Source organism: Rhinatrema bivittatum, chromosome 4, assembly GCF_901001135.1.
Source record: "Rhinatrema bivittatum chromosome 4, aRhiBiv1.1, whole genome shotgun sequence".
NCBI lineage: Eukaryota > Metazoa > Chordata > Amphibia > Gymnophiona > Rhinatrematidae > Rhinatrema > Rhinatrema bivittatum.
Genome location: NC_042618.1, coordinates 233,077,229 through 233,103,176, shown reverse-complemented (window position 1 = coordinate 233,103,176; position 25,948 = coordinate 233,077,229). Strand labels below are relative to the sequence as shown.

General features: G+C 44.6%; 1 protein-coding gene across 3 annotated transcripts in view; it reads left to right on the top strand.

The window, feature by feature from the left end:
- The first annotated feature begins 7,026 nt into the window (after positions 1-7,026).
- The window catches only part of ADIPOR2 (adiponectin receptor 2), a 147,515-nt gene continuing 128,593 nt past the window's right edge, over positions 7,027-25,948 (top strand). Inside the window, exons 1-2 of one of the 3 annotated variants that reach the window (XM_029599900.1) lie at positions 7,040-7,372; positions 11,393-11,474. The gene's annotated coding sequence lies outside the window, so the exon portion shown is untranslated. Of the gene's footprint in view, positions 7,373-11,392; positions 11,475-25,948 lie in introns of all 3 variants that reach the window. The other 2 variants (XM_029599901.1, XM_029599899.1) reach the window with 2 other exon arrangements.

The window sequence follows — 25,948 nt, the reverse complement described above, 5'->3', positions numbered from 1 at the left end:
TTGCTTTAGGGAACAGGTGTTGGTTAGAGCAGTTTTATTATTTTTAACATTAAAATAGGATTTTAAAAACAAATGAGTTTGGAAGCTGCTAGACATGCATTTTGAGAAAGTGTGCGAGGTGTTTTTCTTTCAGTCTTGTAGGGAAATACTTTCCTTATCTTTGGAAAAGTCCTTATCAGCCTTCCTTCCCTTCTAATGAACAGACAGGTTCATTCATCAGATCACATAGGGCCTTATCATGGGCATTAGGGCCCTGACGCCCGCAATAAAGCAGAGTTGCTTACCTGTAACAGGTGTTCTCCCAGTCCAGCAGGATGCAGTCCTCACATATGGGTGACGTCATTAGGCGGAGCCCTATTACGGAACACTTTTGTCAAAGTTTCTAGAAACTTTGACTGGCACACTGAGCATGCCCAGCATGCCATGATCCCTGTGTCCACAGGGGTCTCCCTTCAGTCTCATTTGTAGCAAAAAAGTGCGAGCGAAAAATAAAATAACAAAACGTAAGCGGACCCAACTCCGCAGGGTGGCGGGTGGGTTTTCGTGAGGACTACATCCTGCTGTCCTGGGAGAACACCTGTTACAGGTAAGCAACTCTGCTTTCTCCCAGGACAAGCAGGATGGTAGTCCTCACATATGGGTGATTAGCAAGCTACAGGCTGACTCATATTACAACAGGCCAATAGCAGACAACTTGTACAACAGGCACAATAATTGGGGTGCTATTGGCAATGATGAGGCAGCCTGAAATCACAGCAGGTGGTTGTGGAAGTAGTTGGGCATTATACTGGAAAAAAGATTTTCAAGACAGATTGTTCAAAGGCAGAGTTTTGAAGGCCATCCTTATCTAAGAAGTAGTGGGCTGTGAATGTGTGAAGAGTGCTCCATGTCGCAGCCTAGCAGATGTCGGCAATTGGTACTGAATGTTAGTGTGCTACCAATATTGCCATGGCCATTACAAAATGTGCCTTCACTCACCCCTGGAGAGGAAGGCCTACTTTTTCATAGCAGAATTCGATACAGTTCTGCTAGCCAGTTGGAGAGAGTTTGTTTGCCCACTGCAACTCCCAGCTTGTTTTTGTCAAAAGAAACAAAGAGCTGGGTGGATTTCCTATGGACTGCAATGCGGTCTAGATAGAATGCAAGTGCACGCGTACAGTCTAAGGTGTGCAAAAAACTCTCACCCTGGTGAGTGTGAGGCCTTGGGAAAATAGTGGGCAGACTACAGACTGAGTAAGGGGAGAGACTGTGTCCACCTTAGGAAGAAATTTAGGGTGAGTACGGAAGACCACTCGGTCACGGAGGAACCTAGTGAAGGGCGAGTATGCAACAAGGGCTTGTAAGTCACTGACCCTTTGAGCAGATGTAACGGCTACGAGGAAAATAATTTTCCATGTTAGAATTTTTAATGTCATAGGAATGCAAAAGCTCAAACGGGGAACGCATGAGCCTTGTGAACACTACATTTAGGTCCCATTCCATAACCGGTGATCGTAGAGGAGGCTTAAGTTGTAGAAAGCCCATCATAAGCCGACTCGTAAGGGGTTGAGCCATTATCAGGGCATCCCCTACTCCCTGGTGGTACGGTGAAATGGCACTGAGGTGTACCTGTGCAGAGGATGTCTGGAGTCCAGAATCCGAAAGGTACCCTATATAGCCTAATAGAGATGGAGTGGGGCAGAAAAAGGGGCCAATACCTTTTTGTGTACACCATTTGGTAAATCCTGTCCATTTCGAATGGTAAGATTTATGTGTGGAAGGTTTTCGTGAAGCTACAAGTACCTGAAAGACATTAGGGAAAAGATTTGAAGGTTCGGATGGTATAAATTGCCATGATTGTTTATTATGAGATTGAGCTGTGGACAGGCGAATTGGTTCCTGGATTGATAGGTCGAGAAGTATGGGGAAGCATACTTATCGAGGTCAGTACGGGGGTATGAGAATCATTAAACCCCTGTCCTGCTGTAGCTTCACAAGAGTTTTTTGGCTATGAGCGGTATTGGAGAAGACATATATAGGAGGCCTTTGTTCCAAGGGCGAGCAAAGGCATACATGGCTAACGAATTTCGTTGCCCATGTAGGCAGCAGAATCTGTCCATTTTGTGGTTCAATTCGGACGCAAAGAGGTCAATGGTTGGTTGACCTCAGAGCTAGAAGATTTTGCTCACTACACATGGATTCAGAGACCACTCGAGGGGATGGAGACATCGATTGAGATGGTCTGCTAGTATGTTCGGTATGCCTGTTAGATAAGAGCCCTGAGATGCATGGAGTGTGCAAGGGCTCTAGGAAGTTGATGTGAGACTCTTCATCGAGCAGAGTCTACACATCTTGGGTTTGGAGGTTGTTAATACGAGCTCCCCAACCCAAGTTGGATGTGACTGTGGCCAAGGTCACCTGAGGAATTGGTTACTGGATCGGTGATATGGATCAGGGACAAAAGTGGTTAAATGGTTTAGAGCCACTGAATTTTAAAGTGCACTGAGTTTTTCCCATGGCTAGTCTGGCCATAGAAGTGACGTGGACCGTGGAAGCCATGTCGCCCAGCAATGGGAAGAATTCATGGGTTGAGGCTATGTTGCATGCGCGCAGAGATGTGGACAGTTTGATAGGATGTCTGCGCGGTTGTTGGGCAGAAAGGCCTTTTGGACTGTAGTGCCCAGATCTGCTTCGATGGAGGCAAGGAGGTGAGACGGATCCATATGGGATTTATGGTGGTTGATCAGAAATCTCAGCAAATTTAGTAATTTATAGTGAGTCTTAGAGAATTTAGAGCTCCTTGTTTGGATTGCCTCCTTATTAGGCAGTCGTCCAGGTAAGGAAACACGTGAATGCTGTTTTTTCGTAGATAAGCGGCAATCACTGCTAGGCATTTGGTGTAATACACGAGGTGTCGAAGCTAGTTTGAATGGCAGAACTTGGTATTGAAAATGCTGTTGACTAACTATGAAGCGTATTGAAGGTCATGAGAATAGAGTTAACCTCCTTTTTGTAGTAAGGGAAGCATGGTGCCGAGAGACACCATTTTGAACTTTTCTTTCTGAAGAAATTTGTTGAGATTTCTGAGGTCCAGGATAGGCGGAGGTCGCCTGTTTTCCTTGGAAGTAGGAAATAGTGGGATTAAAATCCTCTGCCTTTCTGTGTCCGGGGAATAGTTTCCCGAGCCTTGGTCCTCAGTAGGATGGACTGTTCTGTTCTCTGGCAAGGTTTCAAAATCCAGAAGCCTGCCTGACTGGTGGAGCTGGTTTGATCTGGATATCAGTTGTTGACTTGTATGTGCTTTTTGAAGTGGACAGGTTGGTCTCACGTGGGAGCTGGATAATATTGGTGTGAGCAGTTAAAGGTCCTTCTAACATCCCTCTTCGCTGGTTTTCTAGCTGAGGAGGGAGGATTTGCAAGAAACGTAGAGAACTATCGCAGAGTCTCGCGGTGGTCTTGCAATTGAGCCACTGTCTGCTGGACCTTGAGCACGAAGGTGCATGGCAGATCAGCTAGTTTATCTTGGACTTCTCGCTGTAAATCAGGGGCTGTAAGCCAGGTTCACCATCTAGAACTGAGTCCTGTTGCTGGCAATGGGAGGACATTTCGAAGCAATCACAAGTTGTTCGAACTTCATGTTGATGGCAGTGAGGTTCCCTTGGTGTTGTGTCAAACATAGCTGGTAAACAGCAATATGTGACACCAACATGGATCCCCGGAAAATTTTACGACCTAGACCCTCCCGAAAACTTCTGGTCCTCTTTAGTGACCAGGTTGAAAGGGATGTCATTTGGAGGGATCGTCTCCACTCTTCTGGTGGAGAAGGCTCCGAGAGGAGGTTGGTTTAGGTCTTGATGGGATCGGTGCCGAAGCAGGATTAGAGTCCCCATCGCCCTTTGAGGATCCCGGGATAGGTATAGGGGCCCAGTGCTCCCACTCATTCTGAACCTATGGTGAGTTGAGTCACATTCACATTATAAATGTCATAATTAAATGATAAGTATGCTCTAAAATCCAACCCCTCCATAACCCCGCCCCATATGACCAAAGCCCCACCCCTGCCTCACCCCACCCCGTCCTGCTGGGCCATGGAAAAATGGTCTTGCTTGAAGCTGGTCCCTGGTGCAAAAAAGATTGGGGATCACTGCTCTAGAAGAGCAGAGCACTAACAGATTGCTACTCCTTAGCAAGATCCGTAACAGAGTGCTAACTCCGCCCCCTGGCGGGGTGATCACTAACAGATTAACTCCTCCTTCAACGGGAATATCCAGCAGCCAGATTCATAACAGATTACTAACTCCTCCCCTCTGGGGGAGCAGATCTATAACAGATTGTTAACTCCTCCCCTCTGGGGAACAGGTCTTTAACATTTAGTCTTTCAGATAATGGAAAGACTAGGGGGCACTCCATGAAGTTAGCATGTGGCACATTTAAAACTAATCGGAGAAAGTTCTTCTTTACTCAACGCACAATTAAACACTGGAATTTGTTGCCAGAGGATGTGGTTAGTGCAGTTAGTACAGCTGTGTTTAAAAAAGGATTGGATAAGTTCTTGGAGGAGAAGTCCATTACCTGCTATTAATTAAGTTGACTTAGAAAATAGCCACTGCTATTACTAGCAACGGTAACATGAAATAGACTTAGTTTTTGGGTACTTGCCAGGTTCTTATGGCCTGGATCAGCCACTGTTGGAAACAGGATGCTGGGCTTGATGGACCCTTGGTCTGACCCAGTATGGCATGTTCTTATGTTCTTACCCTTTGTAAATTGCTATTCCCTGCCATTGTTACTTGTGCTGTGAATAGCATGCAGAATTTTACCTATGGGGAAAATAAGGATCAGGGCTAGGTTGGAGGAAAAGTACATGCAGAGATTTAATTCTGAAATCCTTGTGCATACTTGCATGCATTTTGCATTTGCGTCAAAGCAGATGAAAAGTACACAGGAACAAAAGTAATGGCTTTTCCCCACCGACCTGAGTTTTCAAAAGGAAACTCTACAGGCAGTTTCCCTTTGAAAATTAGATTGCAGATCAGCGGGTGCTAGAACTGATTTTCTGCCAGGCCATATCAAGTTGCCATCCTGGAACTCTTTTGAACTTGCCTCCTTTTCCCCATTCCAGCTGAAGTGGAAGGCGAGATGGCCTCTAACTTCAATTATGAGGGCAATTTTAAATAGCTTTGGAAATTGCCTTCTCTACGTATTCATTTCAGATCAAAGTTTTATACATTATGACTGATTCTGGAGTGCATATCATTATTTCTTTTGTTTTGGCATGAAAAATGAAAGAGAGGTGCATGGGGGTTCTTGAAACTTTTTGTTCCCTGAAAGATTGGGAATACCTGACTTAGAGGTTTGGGTAAAAGAGGCCTGAGAAGAGTATTGGTGGGGAAAGAGTGGGAGAAGAGAGAGTGGAGAAATGTACCCCTCATTTGCATAGATTTTAAATCCTGCCAGTGAACTGCCTAAACAGTGTATCTATGTATCTGCAGAAGCACTGGAACCTGAGGGCTGTGCTGTGTGTGCGCACCACCTCCTCTCCCTATGAAGTCTAATCACAGCATGGGAAAGAAGGCAGGGATACAGCATAGCTCTCCTCCGATAGGCTCCAATCTGCCTTTCTCTTCCTGTAAGACTGTGGGAAAAAGGAGGATCCACCTGCAAAACCGGACATTTAGGTTCAGTCTTGGGGGGTCATTTATCAAAGGCTTATCGCATGCAAATTAGGGGGAGGGGAGGAGTCAGGGCAGGGAGGGGGCGGAGTCAGCAGTGTCTTCTCTGCCAGCGATGTTACTAACATTATTGTCGGCAGTAGCGCGCCGAATAGCACCACCTTTCACGGTGGCGCTATTTGGTGCGAAAGCCGGCAGCCGGTGCACTGCCATGGTGCGAAGGCTGCAGGCTTTCGCAGGCCCGCCCCTCCCCTTCGCCTCCAGTCCTGAGAAAGAGCTGGAAAATTAAGTGGGGGGAGAGGTGTAGGAGGTGGGGGGCTTGAAGCCTATAGAGAGGGCCCCATAATGTACTTTTACAGTACTCATGGGGAAATACAAAATTAGATTGTAAATCCTGTGGGGATAAGGAAATACCTATAGTACCTGAAAGTAATCTGCTTTGATGTACACTTCGAAGTGCCGAAAAGTGGAGTATAAAAAAAAATCTAAATCTAAATTCTGCATAAAAAAAATTTAATTCTCCATCTTTCAATATTGTCTTCGGTATTGCATTTTAAATAAATTATTCTTCAAAGTGATCATACTGAATTATTTTGACAAATAATTTATGCAGATTTTTTATGTTTTTTTTTTTTCACAGAATTCTCTTGGAAGTGGGTGCTTAAGCACCACCAATATTGCAAACTCACTGTGCTCTGAGAGGTAATTTGTATTGATTTTAGCATCTCCAACCGTCATGAAAAGTTGGCTCCTATGTCTGTAGTCTTTTGCTGCACATTGATTCGTTTTTTTTTAAACAAAAACGAGGGGCTGTCCTTCAGATGCTATACACCGAGGGGCAAAATGTCTTTGATGGCTTCTGCCCAAAATAGGTTTGAAACTGATGGAATTAATTTATAAGAGGCCAGTTAAAGGCAGCCCTGCTAGGAGAAGCCACCCCAATAGACAGATTTATCACTTTTATGTTTTCTAAATTTACAGAAGTGGCAGTGAATATTCCGCCGTTGCAAAGCTGTGCGAGCGCGACCGGCGGTGAGACGTCCACTCCCCCTCCCGAGGGAAACTTCTAGTCGGGAGAAGGGAGAGACGGCAGGTGGATTTAGGATTTGACGAGAGACTTGCTCTTCAATATCTGTTACAAATGATTGTTTTAAAATAGGAATATTGATTTATTCAATATCGTTCAGTTTAAAAAAAAATAAAATAAAATAAAAAAAGAGGATGAAGTGCAAAAGCGAGAGGGTACGAGGGGACAAAACGGGCAGGTTTGTTAACGTGACCCCAGCGTCTGAACACGTAAACCCTACAACTCCCAGGATTCCCGGCTTCAACCGTCCGCTCTACGCCTCGTAACCTGCTTCCTTTTTTTTTCCCTCTGCGCATGATTCCATTGGCTGAGACAGCCTCTTGCGATGGGCGTCACTGTGATGCTGCCCCCGGTGGGGTGGTGACAAGGCGCAATGAAAGAGAGGGAGTAGTGGCGGTGCCGGGAGGAGGGATAAATGAGGACGGCGGGGCATGCCTGGCGCATAAGAGTTTGGTGACATCACGGCACCTCACAGTGGCTGGTGTGAGCCCCCGGAGCGCGACGGGGTGAACGCGCGGGCGCGGACCCCGCTATCGGCGGCAGAGGAAACCGCGGGTGCGGGAAGAAAAGAGGGAGGTGCAAAGGTTGTAAGAGAGTCCGCCGGGCGAGGAAACCAGAGGCAGTGCTGCAGCAGGTAAGGCTCCCACCCTAGCCACGAGGAGCCAAACTGTGCCCCTGCAGTCCCGAAGAAAGGGCGGCGGAGCTGGGCCGGGCGTTCTTGTCCACATGGTGCCCGTTTCGGACAAGGGGGGCTCTTGACAGCTGGGGCGCCCTGTACCTCGCCGAGAGCCTTCAGCCTAAGCAGGCTTTGCTGATCTCTCAGTTTCTAGCATAATCGATCCCTGCCGCGTGTGTAATAATAATGAAATGTCTGTGTCTCCACCATAATCAGCCTTTGGCTTCAATAATAAGTGTATTTTGGGTCTCCAGCAAAGATAAGACCTGCTACAAAGTTCCGGGAGACTCCAGCATAGCACAGAATGCCTTTGGGTGATTGCACAGCACCTGGCCAGCTGAAGGTGGGACGGAGTCTTGGGCTCATCAGAGAATGAACAAACCAATGTTGCAGGGGAAGTCAGTTACACAGAACTTTTTTTTTTTTTTTTAATTATGAGGAAAGTCAAAAAGGTATGTCACATGCACCTGTCACAGCACTGTGCCATACCATCTACTTTGCTAATTGCAAGTATAACATTCCTTGTGCATGGAGACTTCAGAGTAGAAACATTCTCTTGGAATGCTGGAGCTTAAATTCTAAGAACTCTTAAAGTGTCCTAAGGGATGTGATTGCATCCAGGGAAACCGGAGGAGGTTAACATGTTAATAACTAAGCATGACTTGGTTCAAATTCTGTTTAAAGTACAGCATACTATACACCACATTTATTTTGGATGGTGTTCCTGAAGATCTGTCAGAATGCCCTTTAACAGCCAGATGTACTTGTAATGGGTGCCCTTTTATCTTAAATTCCATGGATTAATTGTTGATCTTTCTTGTCTTAAAACTTTATTCTCTTGAGGTATCAGATTGTTGTTTTCATGTGCCATTCTCACTTGCTGCTTTAATGAGACTAAACATCACAGAGTCTCAGATAATGATCATTAATGATTTTTAAAACAACCGTTTCATGCCTGTCTGAACTGTCATAGAGACTAAAATAATTTGGCCTTCTAGTAAGTATTGTATCAGGCAATAAATATGAAGCATTGGTGACTGTTTTTCCTGTGAAACTTGTTTAATGTGTTTTAAAATCTGGGAACTGTAAAGTTGTATTCTGACCTTTGCTGATGAATTCAAAATATAGTCCAAGAAATATAAGATGAGCTTTGAGGGGCTGTTGGGTCTCAAATTCGGAGTCCTTTTTCTGATGGTATTGGAGCTAATTATTAAATCTGCATTTTATCTATGCCCTTCCATAGAAACTGTGCTCAGAGGTGTTACAAATATAGAAGTTAGTATTTTGCACTTGTCAATCAAATTTATAATGTTTATTTGTATTTACACCATTTTGCTTGTCTTTCACCACCACTTTGTCTTTAGTGCATATAAACCTGTTTATAGTAACACAGGTAATAGCAGAAGAATCCCCCCCTCCCCCACCCAATCCTGTCCAGTCTGCCTAGTTATTCAAAGGGAGATTCTAAGCTCTTTGAGACAGGGTACTCATTGTACTTGAATTAGTGATGATGATGTAAGTTGTCTTGAGCATTATTGGTAAAGGTAGGCTAAAAATCCAAATTATTATAATATCCCAGCTGCCAGCCATAGTGTGTGTAAGATGGTTGTAAGATCTTTTCCTTGTCCATGACTGCTTTTGTTGTCTGTCTTAGCACTCCACTAGCTAGTTAACACTTACCACCCCCTTCCCCTATCTAAGCACAAAGCTTTGTAACGATCTGAATAACTGCTGACCAAACGTTGCTTCTGAGCTCCCCTGTGTAGCTTATCAGACACACCTTGGTCCCCCCCCCCCCCCCCCCCCCCCCGAGTACCTTGTGCCTCTACTAGTACTTCTAGTTGTTGCTGTGCTTGCAGTCTGCCAGACAGACCCAACTACTAGTTTAATTCTATCATACCAGCCTTATCTAAATAGCTAGAAATACTATGGTGACTGTTGCCCAAACATTCTGCCTCCTAGCTCTCCTGCACAGCCTGACCTTTTGCTAAGCAGGAAGACTGACAGTAAAGAAAGAAACTTGTGAGCGAAAGAGAGGCCAAATCATATCTAATTTATGAACATTTGATATGCCGCCTTTTTTCTAAGTTAGGCACAAAGACAGATTGCATTAATAAAGAGTATGGAGCACTTAGATAATGCATATAAACACTCAAATATGAGGTGGATTGTAAATTGGTATCTTGGATGTAAATAATGCTTAAGATATATTAAGGGGGTTACATTTGGTAAATTAGGTAGCAATAAAGGAGTAAAAGTCCAGAATAAACAAAAATAAGCATTAAAGTTAACACTTAAGTAAGTATATTTTGTTTGCATAAGGAAAATATATTAAAAAAAAAAAGCACACAACTGACTCTTGGGATCTATGTTTATAATTTTGAGCCTTCAGTAATATAAGGTTTAATTTTTGAGTGTCCCTTTTCATTGAGTAAGAATAGGCAAAGTATATATGTGGCTTTGAAGATCTAAGTCGTTTATTTTTATGGAGGGTGATGTAAGAATTCCTTGAAAGCAAGGTCTTCATTTGCTTTTGGAATTGGTGGGCCATGGCCATATCCTCGATGCAGTTGAGGACTTTGTTCATAAGAGTTCTTATTATTGTATGCAGTGATCACTATAAAAAAAAAAACAAACCAAAAAACTCTCTGGGAGCAAATGCAAGGATTATGGATGAAACTTGCAGTTGCTGATTTATAATCAGTCTTTTTTTTTTTTGGCTCATCCCCCCCCCCCCCCCCCCCCCCCCCCCCCAGTTTTTCAGAAAGTGAAAACCCTTTATGACAAATATTAAGATCAAAATGATCTAGGAAGATGACCAGAATGGAAAGCAATGGAGTCCAAAATTCTGGCACATTGATATTTGATCAGTCTGGAAAGGACTGTTAGGGGTAGATTTTAAGAAAGTGCGCCTTCGCGTACTTTTGTTAGCGCACCAGGCGCAAACAAAAGTACGCTTGATTTTAGTAGATACGCATGTAGCAGCTAAAATCCAGGATCGGCGCGCGCAAGGCTGCCAATGTCGTGTAGCCGGCGCGCGCCGAGCCGCGCAGCCTGCCGCCGTTCCCGTTTGTAGCCTGCCGCCGTTCCCGTTTGCAGCCTGCCGCCGTTCCCGTTTGCAGCCTGCCGCCGTTCCCGTTTGTAGGTAGGCCGCTCCGAAATCAGAGCGGCCTCTGAGGGAACTCGCTTTCGCCCTCCCCTCACCTTCCCCTCCCTTCCTCTATCTAACCCACCCCCCTACCTTTGTTGGGGGATTTATGCCTCCCGGAGGGAGAAGTAAATCCCTGTGCGCCAGCGGGCCGCTAGCGCACCGAGACGCGACCTGGGGGCGGTTCCGGAGGGTGCGGCTACGCCCCCGGACTGCCCCGGGCCCACCCCCAAAACGCAGCGTCCCGCCCCCAAAACGCCGCGCCGATCCAACACGCCCCCCTCGAAAAACCCCGGGACTTACGCGAGTCCCGGGGCTCTGCGCGCGCCGGTAGGCCTATGGAACATAGGCGCACCGGCGCGCAAGGCCCTGCTCGCGTAAATCCGGGCGGATTTACGCGAGCAGGGCTTTTAAAACCCGCCCCTTAGTGTCTCAAGATGGGAGGACGGAGGATGAAGTACCTGAATGTGCAGGTGGGACTTTCCTACCAAGTGATATCATGGTACTCTCTTGAGCCAAAAGATTCATATAGGAATATAGCTAGCTGAATTTACATTATGCCTGTTAGAAAGATAACAGACTTCATGAGAGATGGTCGTGGCTCATATAAATATCATTAGTATAAAAGTTTAGAAGTGGTCCCGAAGGCAAAATTTTACATGGTTGTGTAGATTCTTAAAAGCCCTGGATCTCCACAGTAGAATTTACCAAAATACTTTCAGTGGCAAGGCCAATACTTCCTCAAGCAGAGCTGAAAGGTCACAATATGTGAATGAGATTATGGTGTAGGAAGAAGGGATTTACGTTTTTTGTTTGTTTTTTTTCCTTAGGAAGTGGGGAGCCTTTTGAGACAGAGGGAACTTGTATGGAAAGGATGGGCTTCATTCGAACCACAAGGGACAAAATTTTAAAGTCAGTATCTGAGTTTTTAAAATTAAAGACTAAGGGACTCTGACAGGTGTGGAACAGCTTACAATTTTTAAAGAAATGCTAAGAGAAACAAGTCCCATAGAAATGTATGGTTAGAAAGTTTTATGCTAAGTAGAGCATGCTATTCAAGCTGTATTCAAAATAAAAGTGGGACTCAACAAAATATGACTAACTTACAAAGAGTTAAATAGGTTTCATATAAAATGCCTAAACACTTACTTAACTATTTTGTAAGTTAGTCATATATTTTGTTGATTCCCACTCCCTTTTTTTTCTTTTTAGTAGATTTTCTAGACGTGGGTTTGGTCGCACTTATTTTTCTACAGATTGGAGTTGTATTTTCAACCACTTGATCAGGATAGTGATGATTGAGGAAGAAACGCTAAGGGAGATTAGAAAAGCTGAAAAAGCAGGTAGTACGGTAGTGATAGATGACTTCAGTTGTCTTTATGTAGACTAGGTAAATATATTTTTAGGGCATAATGCAGGCTAAAATTTCTGAATAATATAAATTAACTGCTTCAGTGGCAAGGAAGCTCTAGAACAAAAACTCAGTGTCTCCAGAGTAAATGTACATAACCAATCTAACATGAAGGAGTCCAAAATGAGCTATTCTGGTGTAATAGCAAGAGTATATGAGACTGTTAGAGACAGACATCAGTCAACAAGTGGAAATCCTGCCCTGACGAGGTGAATAGGTCTACAAACTTTACAGTTACTATAAAACCTATACTAAGGTATGCCAAAAGCATTTGAGGAGCAATTGTTAAGAAGAAGAAAAAAACCATGAAATTAAATTTTCTGTTATACATTAAAAAAAACCACAGTCTGTCAGTAGTTGGTCTGTTGGATAATCCGGGTGTAAAAGGTGCCTTGAGGGGACGATAAGGGACTAGAGAAGCTGAGAATTCTTTGTATCTGCCTTTACTGTAAAGGATGTTGGGAGGGGCAGGGGAGGAAAGCCGTAAACCGTATTCTCTTCGAGGGGGATACATTTTAAAGAACTGGCTCAAATTTTAAAGTGAGAGCAGAAGAGGTTTCGGAACAGACAAATGCATGTGAAACAGGAGAAAATCATCAGGGCGAGATGTCCATCGCCTAGCAGTTCTAAAGAACTTTAAATATGGAATAGCAACATCGACCTATCGCTAAAAACAACCTTGGGGCCAGAGGACTAGAGGGTTAACCATGTGAAACTAATTTGTAAAAAGATGTGACCCAGGGAAATGCAGATCAATAAGTCTAACTTTGTTCCCTGCAAATCAGTAGTCTTTAATAAATGTATAACCATTAATGAAATAGTGAAGCAGCAGAGTTGGAAGATAATCTGAAAGTGTGGAGAACCTAAACCACAGCTGCTGATAAAGAGCTGCCAGAGGATCTTGCAAAACTGAGAGGGGCAATAAAGTGATAAGTTTGTCTAAGCGCAGAGTTCTAGTAGTCATCTTGGGAGAAACTAGTCTGTGTAGGCTGTGGTAATGTTTTTGGGAAAAAAAAAAAAGTAGTACATGAGCTTTTGAGACCACAAATGTGATGCATCTGAAAAAGGGATTATTTATTGTGTATTTAGCTCATGCCTTTTCATTGGTAGCACAAAATGACTTACTTTCAGGTACAGTAACTTTTTTTTTTCTTTTGTGCTCCAAAGCTTATGTACTGCAATCTTTATATTTTTTTTTGGTTAGTCCTTTTAAATGGTATTTATTTAAAACATTTCTAAACCTCCTGCCAACATTACTAAGGTGGTTATACAAATGAAACGGCCACAATTGAACAATATCAATAAAAACAAAATCATATTACAAAAGACAGTCTTATTTGCTTGAAAGATGGAAGGCCCAACAAACTCTGGGACACAGATCTCAGACTTCGCATGCTGGCACATTTTCAAGGCTGCATTGAAAATAGATGATACCAATCCATTAATACTCTTAACAAAACCCAGAAATAGAATTTTTTAAGTTACACCATATTATTGGTAACCAGTGAAGCTTCATCAGTATGGGTGTTTATGTGCTCTTGAAGTGAAGTCCCAGAAACTATTTGTGGCCCACAGGTTTGAGCAAGCTGGAGCACACGTAAAGTTGTTTGAGGCATACCCAATGTATAAAGCAATGCATGTACAGTAATCGCGTGATGACATTACAAGGGTAAGCATGACAGTTTTTAAGATCAGTCTTGGTTAAGAATGGGTGCAAAGTAATGAGAGCATGGGAGTTGTAGGGATAAGCCAGTCAGCCTGAAAAGTAGTGTGCAACTGAACCAAAATTTTGCAGGCCTAAGCAACACGAGAGAAGTGATTGCTCCTGCAGTTTAATGTGAATGCCTGTGAGGAAAAGAAGCTGCTGTTCTTCATATTGAGCAATCTGCTCCACCTTATGCTTTACCTGGTTTTGCTGGACTCAAACTGGCTGAGTCTGTGCCCTTCACAAACTTTGTATCTCATTACAAGACTCTGTATTGTTCAACAATGTCTTATGACTCATGCCAGCATTTTCTTGAGAATATACGTTTTCCCGTCCATAGCAGGGCTGAATTAGCCATGCTGTCTGGGAGTGTGCACATGACCCGGAGTAGGCGGAGTTTCTCTCAGGTAGTGACAGAGTTTTAAATCTGTGCGACTGCGCAGTTGTCTTCCCGCGCGATTCCGTTTTTTCTCAGTCTTTTTTTTTGTTTTTCAGCGAGCCGATAGCATGTCTTTTCTCTCACTCTCCTCGTCTCAATTTTTGAGAAGTTTAATGCTATTTTTTGGCAGTGATGGCTCCTAAGCCGTCAGGATTTAAATACTGCCAATGCAGTAAGATTATGTCCATAACGGATGGATATAATTATTGTTATATGTGCCTGGGCCCGGACCACGACCAAGCCTCCTGCAGAGACTGTGGTCGTATGTCCCATTTCCCCCCCCCCGGGGCCCAGAGGTCGTAAGTCATCAACACGGCATTTCCTCAAACACTACTTCCATCACAGCCACATCTAGCATCTAAAGCCATGCTTCAAATTTCTCAAGTGCTGAATACATTTTTTCAAGATCTGCAGTCTGTGCACCTCCAGCCTCCAAGTGCGGCTCCTCAACCTTCACCGCTGGCATCACAGAGTCCTACACAACCGACTTATCCTCCAGCATCATCTCCAATTCCAACACGTCCAGATAGCCCAGATTCTCAGTGGACAACATCTTCACCAAATTCTTCCATGGGCATGCCTTCGGACCCTCTGGAAGGTCTTCCAGAAGATCTGACCTATGCAAAGTTCATAGAAAAGATGGGAACCCTACTGCAGATAAGAGACTGGAAGGATCCCAGATCAGAGGTTCTTGGTATTCTAAAAATGTTTGAAATGCCGCCAGAACCAACAGCTCTTCAAACCCAAACCTCATCATAATGACCGAGGCAAACTCCTACATTCAATAGACTGTAAAAGGACTTTGGCGTATTATAAATGGAGAACACGTTCTCCATCCAGAACATCTCAACTATTCCCCTCTTTCAACCCAAATAACCCGGGTCAACCCTTTTCTAAAAGAACCATAGCAGGCTGCTTATCCCAATGCATTGAACTCGGTTATAACAAACGCTCTATTAAACTCAGCAACAAACCTAAAGCGTCCCAAATATGCACCACAGCAACATCTATTGCCCATTTACGAAGTGTTCCACTACTAGACATTTGCAAAGCAGCAACTTGGACTTTCTTCATACCTTCATGTCACACTACTGCATTGACAAGCATCTTCAGATGCAACACTAGGTTCAGCAGTCTTGTCAAACCTTAATCATCATTGAGACTGTCTACTCTACTGAAGGGTTGCTGTCATGAACTTAAAATACATACTGTATGTACACAACCCGGGAGCTTGGGACTCCCACACAGCATGGGTAATTCAGCCCTGCTATCGACGGGGGGAAAAAGCAAGTTTGCTTACCGTAAACGGCGTTTCCATAGATAGCAGGATGAATTAGCCATGCGATCCCTCCCACCTCCCTAGACAGTCCATAGCTGCTCAACGCCTTTTACCATACACCTCGCTTGGTTACAAAGAGACTGAGGAGAAAAAACGGAATTGTGCGGGAAGACGACCACACAGCTGCACAGAGTTAAAACTGTCACTACCTGAGAGAAACTCCGCCTACTCCCTGTCGTGAGTGCGCTACCAGACAGCATGGCTAATTCATCCTGCTATCTACGGAAACACAGTTTACGGTAAGCAAACTTGCTTATACATACCAGCTAAGAGAGTCATATTGGAAGCCCGCTACTACTACTCCTCTTCAGAGTACTTGTTGATCTCATCCTTATGTTAATCCTGGCAAGCCAAACCAATCTGCATTCATGTCCTTGCCTGCATAACTTACAGTGGCTTCCTTAAGCTCTGGATCTGCTGCCCCCAAGACACTGGTGTTTGCCTACCAGAAATGTAGCTAGCTACCCTCCATGATAAGACAGAACTCCTGATCCTTCAGAAGGATGACTCGACTGCAGAGGAGGGGAGAGAGACTGAGATGTCTTCCTGTACTCCTTAAGTGTAAGGTAAGCTGGGTAGTTAATGGCAGTGCATTTGAGAAGTTGGCTGGCTGAAGGTCTATTTCATAACCTTTGTGACAAGTGATTTACTCTGTTAAACCAACAATATTTATTGTATATTTTATGCTACTACAATAAAAATTATCCACCTCTAGAAAGGTGTAGGCATTCTGCTCTCTACATGAACTTAGACCTTAATTTATCTGATGTAAATGTTTTATAAACCATGTAAGACTAAAGTCCCTTCTAGTCTCATTGTGAATAATTTTCTAAACATTGGCCTGATATGTGTGGTGGCGATCAGAAAGGCTGATAGAAAATAGTTGTTATGAAATGTTATAAACATAGGATAAAATAATTCATGTTGAGCCCATCTCAAAATGGCCATAGTACACCTAGAAAAGGTGTAAAGAAGAGCAGCAAAATTGTAAGGGTTATGGAAAACTCAAAGAACTAGGATTCTTCTGCTGGGAAAAGAGGTGATTGAAGGGATAGGTTAGAATGGTGTATATAAAAATATGAAAGTCAGAACAAAGAACTGTTCACTGTCTCATAATACAAGAAAGACTTATTGGATGCTCCCTACCAGATTGTATGGTTAAAATCAATAAAAGGAAGTATTTCAGTTAATGTATAGGTAATTTATCTAACTGATTCATAGGATGTTGAGCAGGCATATATTCTGTAAGTAACGAGGTTTGAAAATGGTTTGGGCAAATTTATGGCAGATTATTATGTAATATAAATCAGGGTTGTCAGCCTGAGGCCTGATGTAATAAGGTGCACTTGGCCGTATGTGCATAACACGTAGCTGTGCGGACGTTTTTGTGTGTACAACTTTTACTCCCGATTTTAACAAGGAGACTTAGCCCACAGATGTGAATAGAACTATGCACAAATTAGCACTCTTCCATGCAAATCCCTTGTTGATAAAGGCATTAACTATTACTCCCCAATATAGAGAGTTGAGTAGGTTAAACTCATTGCTGGAAATGTAACTCCTGAACAGTGGCCGGTGCACGGTTTAACACACAATCGGACGTGTGCTTTGGATGCACATCCATAACCCTTAATGCAATATGGGAATTTAGTGCATCCAAAATGCGCGTCCAAATCACCACGTAGCTAAGAGGGCTCATCACATGTAAAGGCCATGTAGATGAGGGCATGTGCTCATTGCAATGTGGCAAGCTTTACACCAGCCCGGGCCTGGCACAAAGGTATGCCAGGCCCGGCACATTGAAAAAAAATAAAATCCTGATTTCTGTGATTCCTCCTAATAATATCGTCGTAATATAAGTAGGAGGAACCAAAGAAAGCAGATTTAGGTGGTTTAAAAAAAAAAAATAAAAAAAATCTCAGCACCCAGTATACACACAAGATACATGGTCCAGGCCATATATCTTATGTGTGTATATGCCAGTAGCGGGAGAAAACAGATGCTCATAGATTTGAGCGTCCATTTTCCCAACTCACACTGACAGCCACCCCTCCTGTGCGCCTGATGCCAGGAGGTGCTAGGGGACGCCCATTTTTCCCTAGCGCCTCCTTTTTAGTGTCACCCCTAATTTACATATTGCATTGCCCGCCCAGGAGAGCTGATTGGGCACGTGTTAGGAAAACAGGCACTCAACACTGAGCACCTGTTTTCTGCATACAAGTACTGTATCGGCCTCGTGTGTAGAAAATGTGGTTTATGCACGCTAAGCAGGTCTTTGTTCGCACGTTCAAGTTAGTGTGCTTTTTTTTTTTTTTTTTTAATTCCTGATGCAATAGCCATACTGCATCAGGAGGTAACTTTTTTTTTTTTTTTTTAATCTTTTTTTAAAGTTAGTGAGTAAAGAAAACTGTGCATTGAAGCTTAATGCACATTTTTCAGTGATGTCTTCTTACATTGAGGTCTTACTTTGTGCATCCTTAACCCTTGACCGCATGAGGCTGAAGGGCATTTCATTAGAGGGACAACTGTATACATGATCTGTTTCTCATATGCTTTCTCTGACATCTGCTCTCAGACAAGGAATGCTTTGATAATGGACCTTTGCTCTGACCCATTTGGCAGGTGTTTTGAATAGCTCTATAAACTTACTTTATTAGTTACAACCCTGGTACAGGGTAGTGCTGTCGCTGTGTTCATTAAACAGTTGTTATAATGCCATAATTGCTTGATACTAGCTTGGTGAATCACTACCACACTAGTGGGCGTTCAGACTCCAGGCAATACATTGATCAGAGTGTTAACTCTGTATGTATGTCTGTCATCAGCAAGTTAAGTTTTTTGCTCTGTTCTATTCTTTATTTTCTGTTTAAAATTTAAAAAGGAGCCTGTTTGCAGAGCTGTTTAATTTTCCATGTACTGACCTCTAGGCACATGACTAACTTCCTGTTGACCAGTGCCAGATGTACTCGGGTACCGTGAATTATATTGACAAGGACATCATGAGATTCTAATATTTAGACAATTGCTTTTTGTGATTTCTCTATTAATTTTCAAAATTAAACATTCAAGAGAACTTGACAAAGGAACAGATATCAAGCACATGTAAAAATCGGTACATGCAGGAAAAATAAAATACATGGCTGATATTTAGTCCACTAATGAAGAGGAGAGAGATCCATAAAAAAAGAAAAATATAGGAATTTCACAGAAACTAAACTGTCTCATCCAGAAGCATTAGGAATTGGTGAAAGCAGCTTCTTAAACTTGTTTAAAAACAGAAAAGCATTTTGGAATAGCATTTTGAAAAAAAAAAAGCTTTGAAGGTGTCCTTTGGTAATTGGGATCAAATATGGTATTGCCCAGTAGTGCTCTTGGAAGAATTGTCCCAGTTTTCTTTATGTAATCTATCTACTGAGCACAGCATCAAGCATCATCCTGTCTGACTGTGGCCAATCCAAATCACTTGGAAGCACCCAACAGATCCTAATGAGGAAATCCATTCCCTGTTGCTCATTTCCAGAAGTAAGAGATGACCGTGCCCACAGATGGCAGGGGCATATATGGTAAAAGGGTAGGTTCCACTCTTTCTTTACAAACAAGAGTTTCCATAGAACCAGGAAAATTGTAGACAAGACAGTGGGGTCAGATGGGATATTTATTTATTATTTTTTTTATATACCGACATTCGATCTCAATTGAGATATCACACCGGTTTACATTCAGGTATATTTTAGGATATTGAAGCAGATTAGACAGGTTCTGGTTACTCTACTGAAAGTACTGCTTAACAAGTTCTTTGGAGACAGGACTGGAAGTGGGCAAACGCCATTCCTCTTTATAAAAGTAATAGGGAGAAAGCTGGTAACTGCAGGCATCTTAGTCTGACGTCTGTGGTGGGTAAACTAATGGGAGTCTCTACTAAAGGATAGAATAATGGAATACCTTGAATGTGAAAAGATCCAAGGCAGCCTGGGTTTTACAAGAGGAAGATCATGTCCAGCAAATCCAATCGAGTTATTTGCCTGAGTGACCAAATAATTTAATCGGGGATGAGCATGGAAAAGTGATAGTTGGATTTCAGTAGGGTATTTGATATTGGTTAATACTGGAAGCTTATAAATAAGGTGAGCAGCCTGAAGGTGGGTCCTAAAGTATTCAACTGGGTGAGAAACCATTTGACCATTAAGCAATAATGGGTGATGGTAAACATAGTTTACTCCAAGGCAAAGGGGGGGATTATCCATGGAGTACTTTGGGCAACAGTCCTTTGTACAGTTATGTTCAGTGTGTTTAAATGGTATTAAAGATGGGTTAGTGGGAAAGATTTGGCTCTTTGTAGAGGACATAAAGATCGGTAGCAAAGTGGACACTCGAGATGGTATAGAAAATAAGTTATCTAAGAAGACCATTCTTCAAGTTAGGAGCTTGGCAACTAAAATTTCATGCAAAAGGACAGGCCGATGCAATAAGATGCTCGTAAAAATGTGCTTCCAAACTGGGTGGCCAATTTATTAATGACTACAAAATACTAACAATTCTTCACAAACTAATCATAGGACAGCAAACCAACTGGCTAAGTAAATCCATTGAATACCATGCCCCAAAATGAGACCTACGCTCAATTAACAAAGAACTTTTGAAAATTCCACACAACGCACCACAACTCGTGAAAGAGCCATATCCATCGGAAGCCCCAAACTATGGAACTCACTGCCAATCGAAATAACACAACCCAACATAAAAACCTTCAAGAAAGAACTGAAAATCTAGCTTTTCACCAAAGCCTAGTTAAATATACATTGACAACCACACAGCCGGACACTTATGCAGCTCACCATAAAGAAACATGCCACCCTTACCATCTCCTAAACAACAATACATCTATTATTTCACAATTCTATATGAAAGTTATATAACTAATCTAAAATGTATATCTAACCATATCATCAATGTAAATTTAACCTGATAATTTTGTAATTACCAACTTATTTATGTAACTCTATCTTGTAACCTCATCTTTTAATTTCTCCGAACATATTGTATTTACTAATATGCAAATACCGAAAATTGTAAACCGTTATGATGGCAAAACCGAATGACGGTATATAAAACTCGATTAATAATAATAAATAACACAGCCATGTCTCTTGGGCGCTCAATGCAATGTTTAAATGAGCTGCTGCGTTAGACATGCTAGGGAAGATCTGTGTGTCCCTAGCGCTCAAATGCATTGGGTGCCCAGGAGATGTAACTGTGCACCCACAATTGCAACGGGCGCTGAATACGAGCATCCATTGTATCCCGCCTCAGTTGATTTTTGCCAAGTATACATGCACAGTATACACAGCTGGAACATGTAAATTATGCATCCAGAAATTATTTTTTTTGGATCACATTATTCCTTTAATCTTTTAACATCGCAAGCAGTAGATCTAAGTATCGCAATGATACTTAGGAGGAACCACACAGAACAGTATTTTTGCATTTCTCAGGAGCCCTTGACTGGCGGAATGACTTAATTCCAGCTCCGGGGCTGAAGTTAAATTTGCTACATTGAAAAGTGTACGTTGGGTGCCCGGTGATTTACTGCATCGGGAGGTAATAGCTAATAGCACTCATCACATGTAAATTCCATATAGATGAAGCTATCGGCTATGTAGTTGTTTGGGCTCGTGTTTTGGACATGCTAATCCCCTTATTGCATCGGGTGCTAGTCTAGTGCCTCCAACCACTCCTTAACCTGTGCGCTAGTTTGGGTGCACTTTATTGCATCTGCCCCATAAATTGTAACAGTGAGCAATTGTAGCACAGAGATGAGACAGTGCTCGATGTGAGGCCCAGAGCTAAGTACTACTGATCATCAAAAGGGAAGGTTCTGATAACCTCTGAGTAGGAAACAGTGCAACAAAGTACAATTGCTAGAGCATATAGGAAGAGGAAGTATTACCAGTTGTTGCGGCTCCCAGCCATGATAAGCCTCGGCTGGTCCCACCTACCTCTTTCGCTGCCTGTCATCGCCGCAGCCTGGCACGCCCCGCTCCGCAACAGGCCAACTGTGGCCTGCCACGCAGCTGCCAACGCCATCTTCCTTCGGCCAGCAGGGCTCCTCCTAGGCACGCGTGGGAGGCTCTGCCCTTTAAAGGGGCTGCGGCGGGAAACCTTGGCCCTGCCCCAAGAGATGACATCACACAACCAGAGATGACATTTAAACCCTACAGCAGTCTCCAGCTCTTTGCCTTTGCAACAGGTCGTCTCCTCGGAGTGCTAGTTGCTGTTCCAGACGTCTCTTCTTCCTGCTCCTGCATTGATCCCGTTCCTGGTTTTGTTCCTGCTTCTGTTCCTGTGTCGAGTCCTGCATTCCAGTTCCTGCCTTCCTGACCGTGCCTTCGTTTTTGCCTTCTCCTTGATCCTCAGTTTGTTCCTGTGACCCAGTCCTCGGCTTGATCTCCTGGTTTGACCTCTGCTTGTCCTCTTGTCTTTGCTTGTCTGCTGCCTGTCTCGACCCTTGGCCTGGTACTTTGCTCTTGCTTGTCTGCTGCCTGCCTCTGACCTTTGGAAAGGACTCTGTTCCGCACCTTCGCTGCCAGCTCTGACCCGGACCTCCAACCCTGTATTCATCTTCAGCTCCATCGTCTTCATTGAGGCACCCGCACCTAAATCCTGCGGGGAACGAGGACTGGTATAGGTGAAGGTCCTGCTGGGTTGTCCTCGCCAGCTCCACCTACTGGCGATGAGAGCTACTGGGGGCAATCCTTCAGTGGTCATACCATCACTCATCCTGGCCCAAGGCTTCACAACCATAACAGTTTGCAAAGGCTATGGACCTGGTGGACTTGTCTCGTCTTCAGGCCATTCCAGGCTTGGCTCAACATTTGCAGCAGCAGCAATGCCTTGAAGTTTTGTCTACCGCAGTGGAGCACTTGGCCAATTGCCTGGAGCCTGCTTCCAGATCCGGGGCTACTGCCCCTCACCCAGTGGTTCCCACTTCAGTCTTCTTTGCTACATTGCCTGCACCACCTCGGTACACCGGGGATCCAAGGCAATGCCGAGGGTTTTTGAACCACTGCTTTGAGGTTTTCCCTCCAGGCCACACAGTTCCCAACTGATCAAGTTAAGACTACATTCATCCTGACCCTGCTGGACGGCAAGGCCCTGGCTTGGGCTTCTCCGCTGTGGGAACATGGGGATTCTGTTCTTGGAGACCTGCCACAGTTTGTTCAAACCTTCCGTCAGGTGTTTGATGAGCCAGGTCGCCAATCCACTACTGCCTCTGAACTGCTCCATCTCCGCCAAGGTTCCTGTATGCTGGCCGAGTATGTGGTGGAGTTTCGCACCCTGGCTTCTGAACTGGGTTGGCGGGAGGACAGCTTGCGCAGCATCTTTCTCGAAGATCTGTCTCTTGTATAAAGGATGATTTGGCCACTCAAACTCCCAGAAGAACTGGAGGCTCGGATTGACTGGCGACTTCAGAAGCACATGAAAGAACTGAAACCGGTCTGTCGAGCAGTGCCCTTGGCTCCTACCTTTTCTCGCCCCTTGGTCTCACCAGCAGCCCCTGAGACTCCGCCAGAACGTGTGGAGGAGCCCATGCAACTGGGCCGAAGCAGTTTAACTGTAGAGGAGAAGCAGTGCCGCAGGTCCCTTGGACTTTGTCTGTACTGCGGCGGCAAGGGGCACCTATTGGCCCAATGTTCTGAGCATCCGGGAAACTCTCTGGCCTAGGTGTCACCAGGGAGCTGACCCTAGGCTGCATCAATCCTGCTCCTCAATGTATGGTCCCGGTGACACTCCAGTTTCCTGGTGGTTCTTTTTCAACTCTTGCTTTAGTTGACTGTTTCTGGAGGGAACTTCATTCTTGCCAAATTGGTACACCAACTGCAACTACCAGTGATGCATCATACTCCACCATTGATGGTCTCTTCCATTCAGGGTGATCCACTTCCCGGTCGAGTCACTCTCTGCACCGCTCCAGTGACCCTCCATACTGAGGTTCTTCACAAGGAAGAGATGTCCTTCTTTATCCTGGAAAACTCCATTCACCCGGTGGTTCTAGGTCTTCCTTGGTTGCAAAAGCACTCACCTACCATCGACTGGAAGAGTCTACAAATCACAGCCTGGGGGTCAGACTGCTTTACTACCTGCCTACAACAGAGACCTCAACCTCAACTCGTACTCGCAATTACTGCCCTTCCTTTACCTCCTCAGTATGCAGACTACTCTGACGTGTTCTCCAAAGAGGAGGCGGAGACCCTTCCAGAGCATCACCTTTTGATTGTGCCATCGACCTCCTGCCCGACACAGTTCCGCTCCGTGGACGTGTGTATCCGCTCTCTCTGCCTGAGACCCAAGCAATGTCCAAATACATTAAAGAAAACCTTGACAGGGGCTTCATTCGCCCCTCTTCTTCTCCAATGGGCGCTAGATTCTTTTTTGTAGCCAAGAAGGTCTGCTCATTAAGACCCTGCATAGAGTACCGTGGGCTTAACGCTATTACTCGCAGGGATCGCTACCCACTCCCACTGATTCCAGAATTCTTGGACTGCCTCCATGGAGCCAGAGTTTTTACAAAACTGGACCTCTTCAGGGCCTACAATTTGGTCCGAATAAAGCCTGGGGATGAGTGGAAAACCGCTTTTAACACGCGCAATGGTCATTACGAATACCTCGTAATGCCATTTCGATTGTGTAACGTGTCCGGTTTTTCAAAACCTAATGAATGAAGTCTTTTGGGACGTGCCCCATAAGGGGGTAATTGTCTGTCGTGATGACAGCTGAAGCTGTCCAAGCCTTTGAGGAATTAAAGAGGTCATTCCTGCAAGAGCCTTGTCTCCACCACCCTGACCCTGCTTGCCCGTTCATCGTGGAAGTGGGGACAGTCCACAGTCAACACTCCAGCCAAGGGGCTCTACTCTCCTGTTCCTTCTTCTCCCGCAAATTTTCCCCCACAGAGGAAAAACTACGAAATCAGAGTTAAGGAACTCTTGGCCATTAAAATGGCCTTTGAAGAATGGAGAGAATGGTTAGAGGGGGCACAACACACCATTATGGTCTACACTGACCATAAAAATGTAGAGTACCTCAGCAAAGCACAGTGTTTGAACCCGTGCCAGACCCGCTGGTCTCTTTTCTTCAGCCAGTTCAACTTTGTACTGCGCTATCGTCCAGGAACATGCTCTATCTAGACTTCACGAAGCAGAGGACACACCGGATCTACCTCACTATATCTTGGACCCTGCCAAGGTTCTACTGGCTGTGACTGACACCATACCTTAAGGGAAGACCGTGGTCCCATGCTGCCTTCAACCTAAGGTATTAACTTGGGCTCACGATTCCCTCACTGCCGGACACCCAGGACGAACCTGGAACTGCTGTCCCGATATTGGTGGCCCCGGATGGCCCAGGACGTTCGGGCCAAAGTTAGTTCCTGTCCGTGCACACAACAAAAGCCTCTGCCCGGTCGGCCGTGGGGACTTCTACAGCCTCTTCCAGTTCTTCAGGAACCGTGGACCCACATCTCCACGGACTTCATGGTAGACCTGCCCACCTCCTCCGGCAACACAGTGATTTGGGTTGTAATCAACAGGTTCTCCAAAGTGGCACACTTTGTTCCTCTACCCAAGCTGCCATCAGCTCCTGAGTTGGCACAGCTGTTTGCGTTGCATATCTTCCGTCTACACGGTCTTCCTCGGCACATCGCGTCTGATCATGGTCCCCAATTCACAGCCAAGTTCTGGTGTGCTTTGTGCAAACCTTTCGGGGTACAGTTGGATTTCAGTACAGCTTTTCACTCTCAAGGGAATGGACAAGCTGAACGGATCAACCGGGGGTTGAAGATCTTCCTCCACTCTTTTTTTTTTTTTTTTTTTTTTGTGGGGAGCTGCCACGATGACTGGGCCACACTACTGCCATGGGCAGAGTTTTCGCACAATTCACATGTCCATTCTGCCACCGGGACTTCTCCCTTCTAAGTTGTCTATGGTAAACATCCTAGGTCTCTGTTGCCCTTAGCTCTCTCCGTACCCTCTCCGGCAGCCCAGCTCATGGCTGAACAAATGCACGAGTTATGGAAGACCACCGACACTAACCTGTTGAAAGCTGCCAGTTCAGCCAAGCGCATGTCAGATAAGCGTCATCGCTCTGCTTCACTCTTTAACTCGGGGGGACCAGGTTTGGCTCAGCACTCACCGCATCCGCCTTCGGGTACCATCTATGAGGCTGGCACCTAGGTACATTGGTCCATTCTCTGTTGGTGAACGTCTGGGTCCGGTGACCTATCGGTTACGGCTTCCTTCCATGTGTCCCTACTGAAGCCCTTGGTACTCTCTCCATACCACGCTGCTCCACCCAAGCCTCCAGAGGTGGTTTCTGCAGATGACCCTGTCTACCAGGTCCAGGATATTCTGGCTGTCCATCGTAATCACAGGCGTTGGGAATATTTAATCTCCTGGGAAGGCTTTGGTTCTGAAGAGAACTCGTGGGAGCCATCGTCCAA